This window comes from Aquarana catesbeiana, linkage group LG02 (genome assembly GCF_042186555.1).
Source record: "Aquarana catesbeiana isolate 2022-GZ linkage group LG02, ASM4218655v1, whole genome shotgun sequence".
NCBI classification, from domain to species: domain Eukaryota; kingdom Metazoa; phylum Chordata; class Amphibia; order Anura; family Ranidae; genus Aquarana; species Aquarana catesbeiana.
Window position 1 is genome coordinate 651521362 of NC_133325.1, and position 17462 is coordinate 651538823.

Genomic DNA, 17462 nt, shown 5'->3' on the forward strand with positions numbered 1-17462 from the left:
AAAATTGGAACGATACAGAGAAGATTAGCATGGCCCCTGCGCAAGGATGATACGCAAATTCGTGAAGCGTTCCATATTTATTGGCGCTCTGATCTGGACGCAAGGTGAGCCGCTCAGCAATTTACCCTTTGACGGTAAGGCCTGAAAAGCTTCATGCTGCAACAGGATCTGCTGGGATGACGTATCTTCATTTTAGGAGCTAGGCGGCAGTGTTCTTTGTCAACCTTCTTTCCTACACCTCTCTCGCTCTTCTTTGACCTTCAGAAAATGTTTTTGCCATTTTTCCCTTCTCTCATCAAATCAGCTGACTTGGCAGTTCCACCGCAGCTGCTTTCACTTCCTGAACTCTCTAGCCCAACAGGAAGTCTGCCTTCCACTAACTGATCAGCATAATTTATTCGCCTTTTGGTGCTAATGGAAGACCTGCTCACGGAAAATCCTGACATTTCACACCAGTAAACTTCATCTTGGGTAAAAATATTGAGCTCTATCTCATTTGTCCCTAAGCTTTCGGAAGACTTGATGCTCCAAAGCCAGATTGGAAGCTCATGCGCCACTCTCCCTAAGATGTAGGCCGTAAAAGGGCACGCGGTATATAATGACTTCGGGCTCTGCCTTAGTTCTGTGCTTGCTTCGGCAGCACATATACTAAATTTGGAACGATACAGAGAAGATTAGCATGGCCCCTGCGCAAGGATGACACGCAAATTCGTGAAGCGTTCCATATTTATTGGCGCTCTGATCTGGACGCAAGGTGAGCCGCTCAGCAATTTACCCTTTGACGGTAAGGCCTGAAAAGCTTCATGCTGCAACAGGATCTGCTGGGATGACGTATCTTCATTTTAGGAGCTACCCGGCAGTGTTCTTTGTCAACCGTCTTTCCTACACCTCTCTCGATCTTCTTTGACCTTCAGAAAATGTTTTTGCCATTTTTCCCTTCTCTCATCAAATCAGCTGACTTGGCAGTTCCACCGCAGCTGCTTTCACTTCCTGAACTCTCTAGCCCAACAGGAAGTCTGCCTTCCACTAACTGATCAGCATAATTTATTCGCCTTTTGGTGCTAATGGAAGACTAGCTCACGGAAAATCCTGACATTTCCCACCAGTAAACTCCATCTTGGGTAAAAATATTGAGCTCCATCTCATTTGTCCCTAAGCTTTCGGAAGACTTGATGCTCCAAAGCCAGATTGGAAGCTCATTTGCCACTCTCCCTAAGATGCAGGCCGTAAAAGGGCACGCGGTATATAATGACTTCGGGCTGTGCCTTAGTTCTGTGCTTGCTTCGGCAGCACATATATTAAAATTGGAACGATACAGAGAAGATTAGCATGGCCCCTGCGCAAGGATGACACGCAAATTCGTGAAGCGTTCCATATTTATTGGCGCTATGATCTGGACGCAAGGTGAGCCGCTCAGCAATTTACCCTTTGACGGTAAGGCCTGAAAAGCTTCATGCTGCAACAGGATCTGCTGGGATGACGTATCTTCATTTTAGGAGCTAGGCGGCAGTGTTCTTTGTCAACCTTCTTTCCTACACCTCTCTCGCTCTTCTTTGACCTTCAGAAAATGTTTTTGCCATTTTTCCCTTCTCTCATCAAATCAGCTGACTTGGCAGTTCCACGGCAGCTGCTTTTACTTCCTGAACTCTCTAGCCCAACAGGAAGTCTGCCTTCCACTAACTGATCAGCATAATTTATTCTTCTAAAAGAAAAATTTGCGCTAAGTGTACAAAAATTGTGAAAAAAATATGAATTAAAAAAAAAAAAAAAACTTGTGAAGAGGGTGTCTTGCAGCTGAACACTATAACACTGATAGGGGGCACCACTAAGTATATATATACAGAAAAGTGCAGCGCTGGATATAGACAAACACTAAAAAAATATATAATTGAAAAACACTGTGCTGAATATAGAATGCGCGGCTGGAACTTTTCCAGACCCTGCGGACCCAACTCGTCACCACCAGAACAGTAGTGATCGGCGGTGATTTTAACTGTCCGATCGAGGAGGATGGGCGCAGCTCCAGCATATACGCAAAACTTGATGCTACTTCTAGGCTGCTCAAGGAGATGATCTCGGAGGCCTCCTTGCAGGTCGCCGTGGGATCCATAGGGAAAGGGACCGTGAACTATTCGTGGTGCCGACCCGATGGATCTGTGCGTTCCAGTATTGAATTCGTGCTCACTTCAAGAACAGTCAAGCATCGTGAGTTCTCCATGGTCCCCTGCTTTTTCTCTGACCACAGGGCTATTCACTTTCGGGGTGACCTGGGCGAGGGCTTTGCCCGCGGACCGGGTTCCTGGAAGCTGAATAGCACCCTGCTGGAAAACGAGGAACTGATGGGGGAACTCCGGGAGGCCTATGCCACCTGGACGGGGGAAAAGAGATTCTTCGGAAGGGTAAGTGACTGGTGGGAGTTTGTGAAGGTTAAGCTGCGTAGCTTCTTTCAGGCAAGGGGACGCCAGCGTGTGTGCACCAGGAGGAGGGAACTCAGGAGACTGCAGCGTCAGTTGCAGTCCCTGCAGGACCTTCATCACTGCGGCTGGGACATTAGGCAGGACCTGGAGGACACCAAGAAGAGCCTGAAAGGACACTTCGAGGAAGAATCCAGGCACATTGTCTTCCGTGCCAAGGTGGAGAATCTTGAGAAAGGTGAGAGGTGTAATTCTTTCTTTTTCAGGAAACTTCACTCAGGACACACACCCTTGTCAGAGCTGCGTGACGAGACCGGAACACTCCAGAAGGGGAAGAAGGCTGTGATGCAAGTGGTCAGCGACTACTACACCAACCTCTACTCCCCGAAAGAAACGGACACACAGGCGGCCGACAGGTTCCTGTCAGGTATCTCTAACCAAATTGATCCTGCAGGTTCATCAACCGTCAACGCCCCCTTGGTGCTGGAGGAGCTGCACTCTGCCGCTAAATCCTTTAGGCGAGGCAAGACCCCGGGCTGCGATAGTCTCCCAGTTGAGCTCTATGTAGCACTGTGGGATCTCGTGGGCCCGGACCTGCTCGAGCTGTACGAGGAGATGGTGGTGGAGGGCAGAATGTCTCCGTCGCTGAGGGAGGGGATGATCACGATTTTGTATAAGCGGAAAGGGGAGAGATCGGATCTTAAAAATTGGCGTCCGATCTCTCTTCTGAACGTGGACTACAAAATCCTCGCCAAGGTCCTGGCCAACAGGCTGAAGTCTGTCATCGGACAGATCATCCACCCGGATCAGACTTGCGGCATTCCTGGTCGCAGGATTGCGGACAGCCTTGCGCTTGTCCGGGACACAGTCCAGTACATTCATGGCCGCCGTGTGCACTCGGCCCTGGTCAGTCTTGACCAGGAGAAGACCTTCGACCGTGTCTCCCATGAATTTATGTGCAGAGCTCTGCGCAGGTTTGGTCTTGGGGAAATGTTTTGTTCGTATGTGAATGTGATGTACACTGACATTTCTAGTTTGGTGCTGGTTAATGGCTGGAAAACTGACCCCTTTCCAATCTTGTCTGGGGTCAGACAAGGCTGCCCTCTCTCACCATCGAAGGCAAAACACTGGTACTCCGCAGCGAGATCCTCCCTGTGTTGCAGTACCTCGCCCAGGCCTGGCCCCCTCGGGTCAACACCTGTAAGGCCATCACCAGGGCGGTGTTTCACTTCATCTGGAGCTCCAAAATGGACAGAGTGAAGCGGGCGGTTATGTTCAAGGAACCCCTCAAGGGCGGTAAGGGCGTGCCCGACAACGCCCCCTTATGACGCCAGAGTCCCTGCGCATGCTGGGACCATGACGTCGTAAGGGGGCGGGGTTACCGCCTATATAAATGGCTCCACAGCTCGCACACAGCATTCGAGCCGGAGAGAGCGTCGTGTCAACATCAGGGAAGAAGAAAAGAAAAGAAGAAGCGGCGAGACAGCGGCGACAAGACAGCGGCAGCAGACCGGGCCCCTCGCTGGCAATAGAGCTGGAAGAAGATAGCGGCGGGGCCCGAGAGAAGAGGCCGAACACCGGGGGAAGTCGGAAGGAGACCCCCCGAAGTCGGAAGAAGACCCCGGAGCTGACTAATAAATTACTCTTAAAACCTGTGTACTGTGTTTTTTTTATATTGACACTTTTCCCTAGGTGAATGGGTAGGGGTACCATGTACCCCAAACTCATTCACACAGGGTGGGGGGCCAGGATCTGGGGGCCCCCTTATTAAGGGGGGCTCCCGGATTCCGATAAGCCCCCCGCCCGCAGACCCCGACAACCAACGGCCAGGGTTGTCGGGAAGAGGCCCTTGTCCTCATCAACATCGGGACAAGGTGCTTTGGGGTGGGGGGGCCCGCAGGGCGCCCCCCCTCCCCCAAGGCACCCACCCCCCCATGTTGAGGGCATGCGGCCTGGTACGGCTCAGGAGGGGGGTGCGCTCGCTCGTCCCCACCCCCTTTCCTGGCCGGCCGGGCTGCGTGCTCGGATAAGGGTCTGGTATGGATTTGGGGGGGACCCCCACGCCGATTTTTCAGCATAGGGGGTTCCCCTTACAATCCATGCCAGATCTAAGGGCCTGGTATGCCCCCGAGGGGGGAACACATGCCGTTTTTTTCATTTAAAATTTGGCGCGGTGTTCCCGCCTCAGGATTCATACCAGACAGCTGTCAGCACTGCCTGTCACTCATCGGTTCCCGATGAGTGAGCCATCTCGGCGCTGGCTCCTGTGACGGGGCTCGTAGGTGTCAAATCTCGCCGAGAAGTGCGGCGAGATTGACACAATATCGCGGTCACCTACTGTACCCTGTTTAAGTATTTGTTTTTTGTATATTTTCTTGCAAAATAAAGTATACATTTTCAATCAAAAACTGTGCTGAATATAGACAAACACTGAAAAAATATAAAATTGAAAAACACTGTGCACAATGATTCACTAGTGATACCCAAATCAAATTAGTATATATTGTCCATTAGTGTTCCTATATAGTTACAAACTGAGGTGTGGAATAAAGTGTGTGGCTATCACCACCGCAAACCTTTATTTCACTGAAATAAACGTGCTTAATCTTCATTAGTGTCCATAAATATGTGAGAATCCCTATTGGGTGATTCTGTGACTTCCACCGCAGATAGACCCGTCACCATAGAGAGATTTAAGGCTTACCAGACAGCCCTTAAAGAAAGGCATGAAAAAACCTCCACTCTGGATTTTTTTTTTTTTTTTTTACCCTTCAGCATTAATCGCATACTCAAAACTCCTTCAAATAACTCTCAAGAGATCAAGCACCGTTCCTTTCATCATTCAGGTAAGTATTTTCCATAAAACACAGTAAAAAAAGCATCATCATTAAACACAGAAACACATTCCCTCCACCTCCCACCACCTTATCTTAACCTCCACCTCCCAAAATTCCAAAAACAATCTGCCTCCTCCACCCCCAGCACTTTCCTATCATAAATCAACACACAGTACAATTTGCTCATCACCCAATCTTGACACTCATCTTCAGATACACGAAAACTTCCTTTTTTATATCCACATCTTGCTTCCCACAGCACTTCTTTCATAATTGCAGACAAAATCCACCCCCTCCTCTTTACATCTAATTCACCACTGACCAAACCATATAAGCATAACTCTGCTGTGACACCTTTTATTTCCAAGACATTTCCTAAAAAACCCACCAACCTGCCCCATACATTTTTCACAAAATTACATTCAAAGAAAACATGTCTTACAGTTTCTATGCCACCACATCCTTCCCTTACGCATCTCTCACTTCTTACCAAGTCTCTTGCTTTCAAAAACACCATTGTTGATAAACACTCGTGAAAAGACATCCACACTACTTCTTTTTGTTTGTTGGTCACCCCTTCGGTCTTTAAATTCCTCCAGCAGACTTCAGTTTGCTTTGTCCTAAGGTCAGCAATATTTGTAACCACCTCCTCCTTTCTTAACCACTTAACCAGACTGGCTTTATTTGTTATTATTATTATTATTATACAGGATTTATATAGCGCCAACAGTTTGCGCAGCGCTTTACAACATGGGGCAGACAGTACACTTACAATACAAATCAATACAGGAGGGATCAGAGGGCCCTGCTCGTTAGAGCTTACAATCTAGAAGGGAGGGTCAAGTGGAGACAAAAAGGTAATAACTGTGGGGGATGAGCTGATGGGAAAAAAAAAAAAAAGGACAGTTGTTAGGTGTGGGTAGGATAGGCTTCTCTGAAGAGAAGGGTTTTCAGGAATCTTCTGAAAGCTAATAAAGTAGGAGATAAGCGGACAGATTGGGGTAGGGAGTTCCATAGGATTGGAGAGGCTTTGGAAAAGGCCTGGAGGCGAGCATGGGAGGAGGTGACAAGGGAGCTAGAGAGCAGGAGGTCTTGAGAGGAACGAAGAGAGCGAGTAGGTTGGTATTTAGAGACTAAGCAAGTGATGTAGCTGGGGGCGAAATTGTGGATGGCTTTGTACGTAGTTGTTAGAATTAGTTAGTTGTTAGAATTTGTTGTACCTTCTCCCAAATTCTTCAAGCCACACTCATCATACCACCTTTTAAGCTTAGCATAGTAAGGTGGGGGAACTAAGGCCACAGGCCTTGTTAGGTCACAAACCCCCCACCCCCATCCCACCACAAACCATCCCATCAAATAGCGCATGAAACACATTGTCCTTCCTCCACCCGTAAACACTTTATAATGGAGTAACCAAGAGTGCATCCCTAGAAAACTCTCTATATTCGGAAAATTCTGTCCTCCAAGCCTCTCCTCCTTCATCACTGTAGCTCTCGCTACCCTCTCCATTTTTGATCCCCAGAAAAAAAGAAATAAAAGTCTGGAAAATCTCTGCATCCACCTTTTGTTAAACGGAAATATCACCCCAAAGTATAACAGTAAAGGAAGACAAACAGCCTTCACAATTAGAGTTTTCCCTTTCAGCGTCAACCTCCGTAACTTCCATAAATCTAGTTTTTTTGATATTTTCCCAAAGCATTTTTCAGCATTTGACTGGTTTTGTAAATTTCTTTCAAAGTGGATTCCTAAAACATCAATAGCGTCTACTCTCTTAATCTTGGCAGCTGAAAAACCATGTAGTCCACTAAGCATGCAAAAGGCACTTTTGTCCCAGTTAACCCGCATCCCGGCCATACCTCCGAACAACTGTAATTGGAGTTCCACTCTTGCTAGATCTCTCTGAGTCTTGCACAAAAAAACTGCGTCATCCATATAACATAATGACTTTCATTTTTCTCCCCCTCCACCTGGAACAAAAAACCTTCAAAAGCTTTATCCTGCTGTACATGCTGCAATAACGGTTCCATAATACAAATAAACAATAATGGAGACAGCGGGCAACCCTGTCTTACCCCTGCTCTTACTTCAAAAGATTCCCCTAGGAACCCATTAACCAGGACCTTACTACTTACATGATGATATAAGCACTTCACGATATCTACAAAATTCTTTTGAAAACCCAACTTCTTTAAAACACAAAACATAAATTGATGTGATACTCTATCATAAGCTTTCTTGAGGTCAATCCCTGCCACCGCCAATGATAGATTGTTATTTTGAGCATAGAAGGCCAAATCCCTGAGAAGCATTAAATTACCTGCAATCCTTCTCCCTGGTATAGCGCACACTTGCCAACTTCCAATCACCCCTCCAACCACCTCCTTCATCCTGTCTGCCAAGATCTTCGCCAAAACCTTGTAAACTACGTTTAAAAGTGTGATTGAGCGCCAGTTCTTGATATCCTTCTCGTTCCCCTTTTTATAGAGCAGTGTAATAACCCTCTCTTTCATCGAGGTAGCCAATCTCTTCTTCGCCATGCAGTATCTTATCACCTCTCGAAAATGAGTCTTCAGGATAGACCAAAACTTTAAATAAAATTCTACCGGAATTCCGTCTCCTCCCGGTGTCTTGTTTTTGGCCATGCTCTTTAGTGTCTTCTCAATCTCCATCTCTTCTACTTCTTCCGCCAGCCAAGTACCTTCTTCCTTCTTCAAACCTCCTGGTAAAGCTTCACAGTAGTCCTCCATCTCTTGAATTGTGGCACCATCTTCACACTTATACAATTCCGCATAGAAGTTTTTGACAACCTCTCTCATCTTTTTCCCTCTCACTTCTTCTGGTCCATCCAACATCACCTTCATGATTTTTTTGGGACTAAAGGCCTTTTTAAAAAAGAAACGCGAGCACTTCTCGTCTTCTTCCATCACCTGGACTTTTGCTCGGAAGACAATCCCTTTCCCTTTTTCTTTAATCATCTTTCTTCTCTCCTCCTGCGCTTCCTTTAGTTCTTCCTCCACCTCCATCCCAAATCTCTTACACTGACACAGGAAGTGTATCCTCCCCAACAACCTCCTTCCTGCCTCTCTTCTTTCTCTCGCTTTCTCCGCACCCACCTTTTTATAGAAGGATGCTACTTGATTTTTACACCAATCCCACAATACCAACACGTTTTTAAAATCATTTTTTTTCTCTTCCAGAGACCGGAAAAAAAGAAGAAATCCCTTCATCCTCCAACAACAACACATTCATTTTCCATGTGCCTCTTCCCACCTCCATTCCCACATCCAACTTAAAAGAACAAAAAATTAAAGAATGATCGGAAAAAAGTACAGGTACCACCTTATAAGACTCCCCCTTCAAAAATTGTGACAAGAAAATAAAATAGATACGTGACCTCACTGTCCCCCTGTCAGAAAGGTAAGTAAATGTCGTGTTCCCCCCTTCCACTTCCATAGCTGTATCATGCATGTTAAAGTCTCCTATCATGTCATTCAGGAGTCTGGATGTAATATCCATCCCACCGTCACCACTAGTTCCCTGACGATCTTCATTCCTCCTTATACAGTTTAAGTCACCTGCCAAGACTGTCGGAACCCTCCCAGGTAAGTGAACCTTCAAAGTTTTAAAAAAACATACTCTTTCTTTTTTCTCAGCTGGAGCGTAACAATTGATTACCCTCACTTGCTGACCCAAAATCTCCAACGTCACAATTTGCAATCTTCCAGGGACAACCACTTCATGCATTACAATATTAATATTTGGGTTCTTCACCACCACACCAACCCCCTCACTCCTGGACTCACATGCATACGCCCACACTGAAAGGCCCCATTTCCAATCAGCAGATGGGTTATTCATCATCCCACACACCTGTAAGCAAAAAACATCCACATCAATTTCTACCAATGTCTTCAAATACCGCCACCCTCCTCACTTTTGCAGCAATACGTCTAAAGTTCACTAACCCTATTGACAGAGCCATTACGAGAAGAAAAACAAAAACAGCCATAATAAAGCCTTAAAAGTCCATCCTATTTTCTCCTTCACTCATCTTAAGCCTTCTCTGGGGAACCGGAGAACTGGCGGTTTCCTCTTCAGAACCCCCATTATCAGGTAAGACACCTCCAACCCCCTCCACCCCTCCAGAACAGGGTGCGTCCAACCTAGATCTTTTGTTAGCAGCAGTGTCAGGCAGGTCTGGTGTATCAGGAAAATCATCCTCCATCCTCTGGCCACACTCTACACTGCTGACACTCTCCATTTCGCTCTCCTCTGAATCACTATCGGACAAAAAACCCAGGAGTGGTGACGGGACTGTCAATCCCGTAGCTGGTACAGTCATATCCTGGTTAACCCTTGAAGGGGCATCTTCCTCCTGTCTTCCATCTTCCATTTCCTCAGAGGGACCTGGAACTCCCCTGGTATCCACTTGTACGCCGTCTTCACCCGGCAAAGCATCAGCGGTCTCAGAGCAGGCTCCGCCCCCCGCTACCTTACCAGCAGCCGGGGTAGCGTTACCTGCTCCTGCCGCATCACCTGCCTGCCCATCGGGGGCAACATCACCAGCCGGGTGCTCAGGTGGAACACCCGGAGGGCCTGCATCAGCAGTACCCCCCTTAGCATTCTCACCCGCACCATCTTGTGGCCTCTGCTGCCTGCCTTCTCTCTTCTCCTTCCCTGGAGTCAACACACTAGACAGCCACTCCTTTCTTGACGCCCGATACTGTTCACAATCTTTTGCCATGTGCCCCGCTTTTTTGCATATGTCACATACCCTACTTTCTTTACAGTCACGTGCGACATGGCCTCCTTTCCCGCAAAACCGGCGTTTAAGTTCCTGGTCACAATCACTGCTAACATGCCCATACCTCATGCACTTTCTGCAGTATCTTGGCTGTCCTGGGTAAAATAGAAACCCCCTTTCCCCTCCGATGGTAAATACTGCAGGAGGCCTTTTAACTCCCCCCACACAACTGGAGTCCGACTTGAAGGTCCCAAAGAAGCGATACTTCCCGGACCAAATCTGAAAGTTATTGAAGACCTTCTCTCCACCTCTCAACTTGTCGCAGTAATTACTCAAAAAAGCCTTAACTAGATTTATATCCGCAAAGGGGTTGTAAAGGTGCACGGTAATTACCTTCTCCTCCTGCATAAATAGCGGCTGTACTCCAAACTTCCTCTCGACTTCAGAATCCTCCACCAGCTTGAACTTCTCGAAAACATCCCAACAGACCTCAGAGGAATAGAAAGTGACATCATATAGTCTCTGATTTGGAAAATCCTGCAAGCATAAGATATCTCTTACCCCGAGGCCTAGGATGCCCGTCAAAAGATCCACCACCACGGTCCTCAAAGTCACATCGGAAAAACCTGGCTTTACCAGAAAACGTAGCGAATCCCGGATTCCTCGGGCCGCCATTGTAGAATCGCCTTCAGAACTGACCGCTTTCCTGTGGGGGTCCCCACAAAGGGAAACCCCCACAGTTCCGCCAACCGCCCAAAGATAAGGTCGCCTTCAAGAGGGCGATCGCTTCTCGTTGCCCGGGGACTAAGCCTAGAGCCAATAGCAACAAGGGGGGGCCCTCCGAAAAGGGACGCTCCCCCCAAGGCCGACTTTCGGGTACCCCGGGCACCTTTCAACCTCGATACAAGAGAGCCGAAACTGCACTTGATCTAAGCCAAAAGGCCGAAAGAAGCCAAAGAAGATACGGTAACTTTCCAGGACATGTTGGATCGAAAAATTGATCAAGACATGAAAAAAGCATGGTGGCGCATGTAAACCTGCGATGGCATCAGCCGCAGTACGAAAAGCGATTTCTGGTTGGTCTGCCAATATAGAGAAATCTGTTCGTGAGGGGGCTGACCAGGAGAAGATAATCAGTTCTCTTCAAGAATTGAAACTGGCAGGTGATTTTGTGGCAGAAGCTGCAGTGGATGTAATTCGTTCCTTTGCCAGGGCTATGCTGGCATCAGTTACGGCTCGAAGAGCTCTATGGCTCTAGCCATGGGTGGTGGATGCTGCATCAAAGTCTAACTGGTGCAAGATCCCTTATGATGGAGTTAACCTCTTTGGATCAAAGTTGGATTCGGCAATCTCCAAAGTAACAGGTGGAAAGTCGGGCCTGATTCCTTCTGACCGGCGTCCCAAACCACAGAAGGGTCCTACCTTTAAACGCAATCTCCTGGAGAGATACAGGGAGGCGAAGACATACAGACCAGGTAGAGAATTCAAAAGGAATTGGAAGAATCCACAATCATCCTTTTTGAGACTTCAGAAGTCTAAGACCACCTCGTCAGGGGAAAACCAGAAGTCTTTTTGAGGGTGCGCCCGTCCTACCTGGGAGAGTGGGAGCCAGACTCAAAAAATTTGAGCAGGTATGGACGGAACACATAAAGGATGCGTGGACACTGACCACAGTAAAGTATGGTCACGGATGGAAGTTTATAGAAGAAACACCAAAAACATATTTTCAGTCAAGCCATCTCCAATCAAGAGGAGTTTACTGCTCAAAGTATGTGGCGGAGCTAGTAATGAAGGGGGCAATATTGAAAGTTCCAATTTCCCAAAGAGGAAGGGGGTAGTACTCCCCTCTATTCCTGGTAAGGAAAAAGACAGGCGACTTACGGCCTGTTATGGACCTAAAGGGACTCCACAGAAGCATTCAAGTAGAAGCTTTAAAAATGTAGAGCCTCCAATCAATTTTGTTAGCTGTAAACAGGAGATTGGATGATTTCTGTAGAGTTATTGGATGCTTATCTTCACGTGCCCATACACCCCGCTTCTCAAAAGTATCTGCGATTCTCGGTCAACCATCATAATTTTCATTTTTGGTGTCTCCCATCCGGTATCTCCTCCGCTCCCAGGACATTTACCAAGACTCTTCCTCCTGTGATCGTGTTCCTAAGAGAGAAAGGCCTGCGGCCCCATCATTATTTAGACGATATCCTGCTCTTAGCGGACAGTCAGGAAACACTGATTCTTCATCAAGATATACTGATCAACACACTTCAAAGTTTCGGGTGGTTGATCAATTGTAAGAAGAGCAGTCTTTAGCCCACTCAAAATATGACTTTCATAGGGGCGGAACTTGACACGTTATTAAACAGAGTCAGTCTACCTCAGGAAAAGATAGGGCCCTTATTACAGAAGATAAGGAGGCTAATGGCGGCAAGATATCTTCCAGCAAGAATCTGTCTGAGCATTCTAGGGTCAACGTCGGTCACTCTACCGATGATCCAATGTGCACAATGGCATATGAGGACATTGCAGTACTCATTTCTTACCCAGTGGAGGGGAACATTAATGCTCCAGTCGATCACCATTCATTGAACCGCAAATTAGTCAATTTGGTGGTGGATGCATACAGACAATCTAAGGAGTCACAGACCGATAGTCCACCCAGAACCTGAGGTGATCACCTCGGATCCCAGTCAGGTTGGGAAGCCCATAATCAGAACCAGGTGGCTCAAGTACAATGGCAATTCCAAGCAAGGGATCTGGTATCGAATGTCCTAGAGCTCTGAGCAGCCTTCCAGACTCTCCTAGCCTTTGGTCCATCCTTGAAGGAGAAGAGTGTTCTAGTCCGGATGCACAACAAGGTGGCAGTAACGTATATACAGAGACAAGGAGGTACCAGAAGCAGTACATTGTTGGAAGAAGTCTGTCCCATCCTAGAATGGGCTCAGATATTTTTATTATATCTGCGAGCAGTATATGTCCCAGCAGCTCAGAACCTGCTAGCCGACTGTTTGAGCAGGGAGTTCTTATCAAACAACAAATGGTCCCTGAATCTACAAGTCTTCAATCTCCTGACCCAAACTTGGGGAAATCGATCTGGCAGCAACACCCTCAAACACAGTGTCAGAGGTTCCTTTCGAGAGTGACATACCCATCTGCGGAGGGAGTGGACTGCCTTCTCCATCAGTGGAACTTCCAATTGGGGTACATATTTCCACCAACACCTTTTGATTGCAAGGTTCCTATCGAAGCTCAGGAGATCTTCGGCATCAGTGATAGCGATCATTCCTTTTTGGCCCAGGAGGCCTTGGTTTACGACTCTGCTACAGCTCAGTCTGGGGGACTCACTACCTCTTCCATTATCACAAGATCTTCTTCACCAAGGTCAGTTCCTCCTTCCAGCCCCAGAGAAGCTCCATCTGATGGCCTGGATGTTGAGAGGATTAGGTTTATAGAGCAACGTTGCTCACAGGAGGTCTTTTCAACATTACTCCAGGCTAGGAAATACACGACTAATGTCACTTATGATAGAATATGGGACAAGTCCATGTCTATGGCCCAGCAGAATGGTTGGGACCCATCATCTCTGGAAGTGCCGCAAGTTTTGGAATTCCTTTAAGCAGGTTTATCCAGAGGGCTCAATTCAAGTACACTCAAAGTACAGGTTTCAGCTCTGTCAGCTAAGACGGATGTCAAGTGGGCCAATCACCCTCTTATACAATTTATAATAGCGTTTGTCAAGATCAGGCCTCTAAGAAGACCGACTTTACCAGCATGGGTTTTATCGATAGTCCTGAAAACCCTATCAGAGTCTCTTTTCCATCCAGCTGATTCAATCACACTATGGAACTTTAAAACTAACATTTCTTATAGCTATCACTTCTGCTAAAAGAGTTTTGGAAATACAGGCGTTAATGATTTTAGAGCCATACATGGTCTTTTACCCAGGTAGGGTGATACTGAAACCCTCAGACCAATTCACTCCAAAGGTGTCATCATCCTTCCATTACAATCAAGAAATCAATCTTCCATCATTTACAGATAATCAAGGTCAACAACACGCTTTGGATGTTAAGACTACTATTTGAAATTATCTATCAGCTACAGTCTCTTTCAGGAAGACCGAAAGTCTATTAGTGATTCCCCATGAGGGGAGAAGAGGCCAGATGGCATCATCCCGCACCATCACATCTTGGTTGGTCAAGACAATCAAGAAAGCTTATGACATTCAGAATCTACCGGTACCCGGAGGAATCAGGGCTCATTCAACAAGGGCAGTGGCAGCTTCCTGGGCAGCGCATTGCAGAGTGTCTCCCGAGACAATTAACAGGGCAGCTACCTGGTCCTCCAGGCATACTTTCATGTCCCACTATAGAGTGGATTCGGCTCAGTTATCAACGGTAGATTTTAGAAGAGCCGTTGTTCAAGCCAATTCTTCAGCTATATAATAAACACTACTACTTTGTGTGCTGCCATGATTAGTCAGGAAAATGGAAAATTGTATACTCACCTTTCAGTAATTTTCCTTTTCTGACGCATCCCCATGGCAGCACACAGCATCCCACCCCTCCTTTAGGATGATAGTTACAGAGAATGAAGTGGGGTGCCTCTCCTTCAAATTTATAGTTAACCAATCCTGTCAAGGTTGTGGGGGTGGAGTCACAACCCAGTGTGTGCTGCCATGGGGATGCATCAGAAAAGGAAAATTACGGAAAGGTTAGTATACAATTTTCCGTTTTTCTACACCTCTCTCGCTTTTCTTTGACCTTCAGAAAATGTTTTTGCCATTTTTCCCTTCTCTCATCAAATCAGCTGACTTGGCAGTTCCACCGCAGCTGCTTTTACTTCCTGAACTCTCTAGCCCAACAGGAAGTCTGCCTTCCACTAACTGATCAGTATAATTTATTTACCTTTTGGTGCTAATGGAAAACCAGCTCACGGAAAATCCTGACATTTCTCACCAGTAAACTCCATCTTGGGTAAAAATATTGTGCTCCATCTCATTTGTCCCTAAGCTTTCAGAAGACTTGATGCTCCAAAACCAGATTGGAAGCTCATGTGCGACTCTCCCTAAGATGCAGGCAGTAAAAGGGCACGTGTTATATAATGACTTTGGGCGGTGCCTTAGATCTGTGCTTGCTTCGGCAGCATGTATACTAAAATTGGAACGATACAGAGAAGATTAGCATGGCCCCTGTGCAAGGATGACACGCAAATTCGTGAAGCTTTCCATATTTATTGGTGCTCTGATCTGGACACAAGGTGAGCCGTTAAGCGCTCAGCAATTTACCCTTTCTAGGGGTGCCATAAGATTAAGTGTAGTATCTGTTCTTATCAGTTTCCAGAGGAGGTGCAACTCCCGAGAGTGGGGAGGGCATATGCAAATTCAATGGTGTCATTGGTTCCGGAAGGGAGGTTCGGCAGTGCCGGTGTCTGGACACCCACCAAGATGTCAGCGGGGCCAAGTACGAGCCATCCGGAAGGGTCCTCCTGGTGAGGATGGGTGCTGCATCTGGGTCTGATCCAGAGGGTCGGGTCCCTGGCCTTTTGGCCTAGATTGGGGTAGCTCTAGCTCCAGTCAGTTTTTCGGGAAAGAACACCGCTCCTCTCTATCTGGAGGGGGAGGAGCGGTTAGTATTCCCAAATGTAATTAAGTAGAAGTTATGGGAGCACCGGTGGGGGCCTCATTGAGCTTCCAGAACTTCAGGCCTTCCTGGCTGGGGTGGGGTCTGCTGTGGCCTGGGTTGTTGGTCCAAAAGCTTATGGTGTATGTGCCCCCGGGTTAACACCTGCAAGGCCATCACCAGGGTGGTTTTTCACTTCATCTGGAGCTCCAAAATGGACAGAGTGAAGCGGGTGGTTATGTTCGAGGAAAATCTCAAAGGCGGTAAGGGCGTGCCTGACATTGCCACTCTACTGAGGGTGTTCTTTGCCTATAACTGCATCCGCAGGACTTTGGTGGACAGAATTGTAGACTCTGGTGGTAACTCCATGTCCCGTTTCTTCCTCCTGCCTCTTTGGAGGACCCTTGGATGGGACAGCTCCATCCTCTACAACTGGGACACCCCTTGGTACTACTTGGACACTTTCAAGTTTTTTAAGGAGCTGGGGCTGCATGGAGTGAAGCCGGACTTGGAGTGGAAGCCAAAAACTATCCACAATTTAATTAGAGCATCTGACATGATTGAGACTGTTCCAAGCCTCCCTTGAGCCACTTGCAAAGTGGTCTGGAGGAATGTTTCTTCAAAGAGACTCACCAACAGGCACAAAGATCTGGCATGGATGGCAATCCAAGGGGGATTGCCACTCAGGACATTCATGCATGCCAGAAACCTGTGCAGATACAGGCACTGCCCTTTTTGCATCATCCAGGAGGAAACTGCTCTGCATGTTTTCTGGGAGTGCCCCTTTGCACAGGACCTGTTGAGGACCTTGGAACCAGAACTTAAAGACCATGTACCACAGACGGCAATCACACACTTTCGTGTGTTGAACGGACTCTTCTGTGGAACTCATTCACAGGAGGACATTGACAGTGCTGTGTTGCTTTAAGGACGCTCTATGGTGCGCCAGAAAGCGACTCATCCACCAGCGGGAGAGGATGTCCATCGAGGACTGTTGCAGACTGGTCCACATTCTGCTCAGAGACTATCACTTGATGGACTTTAAGGAGGAAGAGGAGGTCTGAAGATATCCCCTTTACCACCCCCTCTCCCCACCCGTGTATCCTTTGGTAGTTCAATAAAGCTTCGGGCCTGTGAACTCTTTTTTCCCTCCCCTACCCCATCTCCTCTACCCCCCCATCACACCCATTGCCCATTGGAATGCTATTTGACAGTATAATGCCGCGTACACACGGTCGGACTTTTCGTCTACAAAAGTCCAACGGACGCCGACGGACTAAAGCTGGCTGGTAATCCGTTCGTGTGTGGGCTTCTCCGGACTTTCAGCAGACTTTTTCAGCCTCAAATCCGACGGACTTTAGATTTGAAACATGCTTCAAATCTTTACGTCGTAACTACGACGGACCCGAAATCCGCTCGTCTGTGTGCTAGTCCGACGGACAAAAACCCATGCTAGGGCAGCTATTGGCTACTGGCTATGAACTTCCTTATTTTAGTCCGGTGTACGTCATCACGTACGAATCCGTCGGACTTTTGTGTGGTCGTGTGTAGGCAAGTCCGTTCGTTAGAAAGTCTGCTGCAAGTCCGCCGAAAGTCCGCCGGAAGTCTGTCGGACAGGCTGTCGGACTTTTGTAGACGAAAAGTCCGACCGTGTGTACGCGGCATAAGACTTGACATTTTTGTGACATGTTTTTTGAAGTAATGCTTTCAGGGTAATGCGGCATCATGCATGATGTCATGTTTCGGGGTACTATTACTCTGTGCAACACATCAGGCATCATACTGCAGGATGAATGTAATTTATTTGTATGCTTGGAACTGTATTGTTATGTAGTGTATTTATGCACTG

At 47.2% G+C, this 17462-nt stretch overlaps 4 non-coding genes across 4 annotated transcripts in view; all 4 read left to right on the forward strand.

Annotated features, from left to right (window-relative positions):
* LOC141130660 (U6 spliceosomal RNA) overlaps nt 1-81 on the forward strand; it is a 107-nt gene extending 26 nt beyond the window's left edge. Inside the window, exon 1 of the small nuclear RNA XR_012242431.1 lies at nt 1-81. This exon is cut by the window's left edge and continues 26 nt beyond it. This is a non-coding gene — a small nuclear RNA (U6 spliceosomal RNA).
* Nucleotides 82-624: 543 nt separating this feature from the next.
* LOC141130633 (U6 spliceosomal RNA) lies at nt 625-731 on the forward strand. The gene has a single exon (XR_012242405.1). It is a non-coding gene; the product is annotated as a U6 spliceosomal RNA (small nuclear RNA).
* Nucleotides 732-1274: 543 nt separating this feature from the next.
* On the forward strand, nt 1275-1381 carry LOC141130224 (U6 spliceosomal RNA). Its single transcript, XR_012242044.1, has one exon. It is a non-coding gene; the product is annotated as a U6 spliceosomal RNA (small nuclear RNA).
* A 13740-nt stretch (nt 1382-15121) lies between these two features.
* On the forward strand, nt 15122-15228 carry LOC141130697 (U6 spliceosomal RNA). Its single transcript, XR_012242467.1, has one exon. It is a non-coding gene; the product is annotated as a U6 spliceosomal RNA (small nuclear RNA).
* The last annotated feature ends 2234 nt before the right edge of the window (nt 15229-17462 follow it).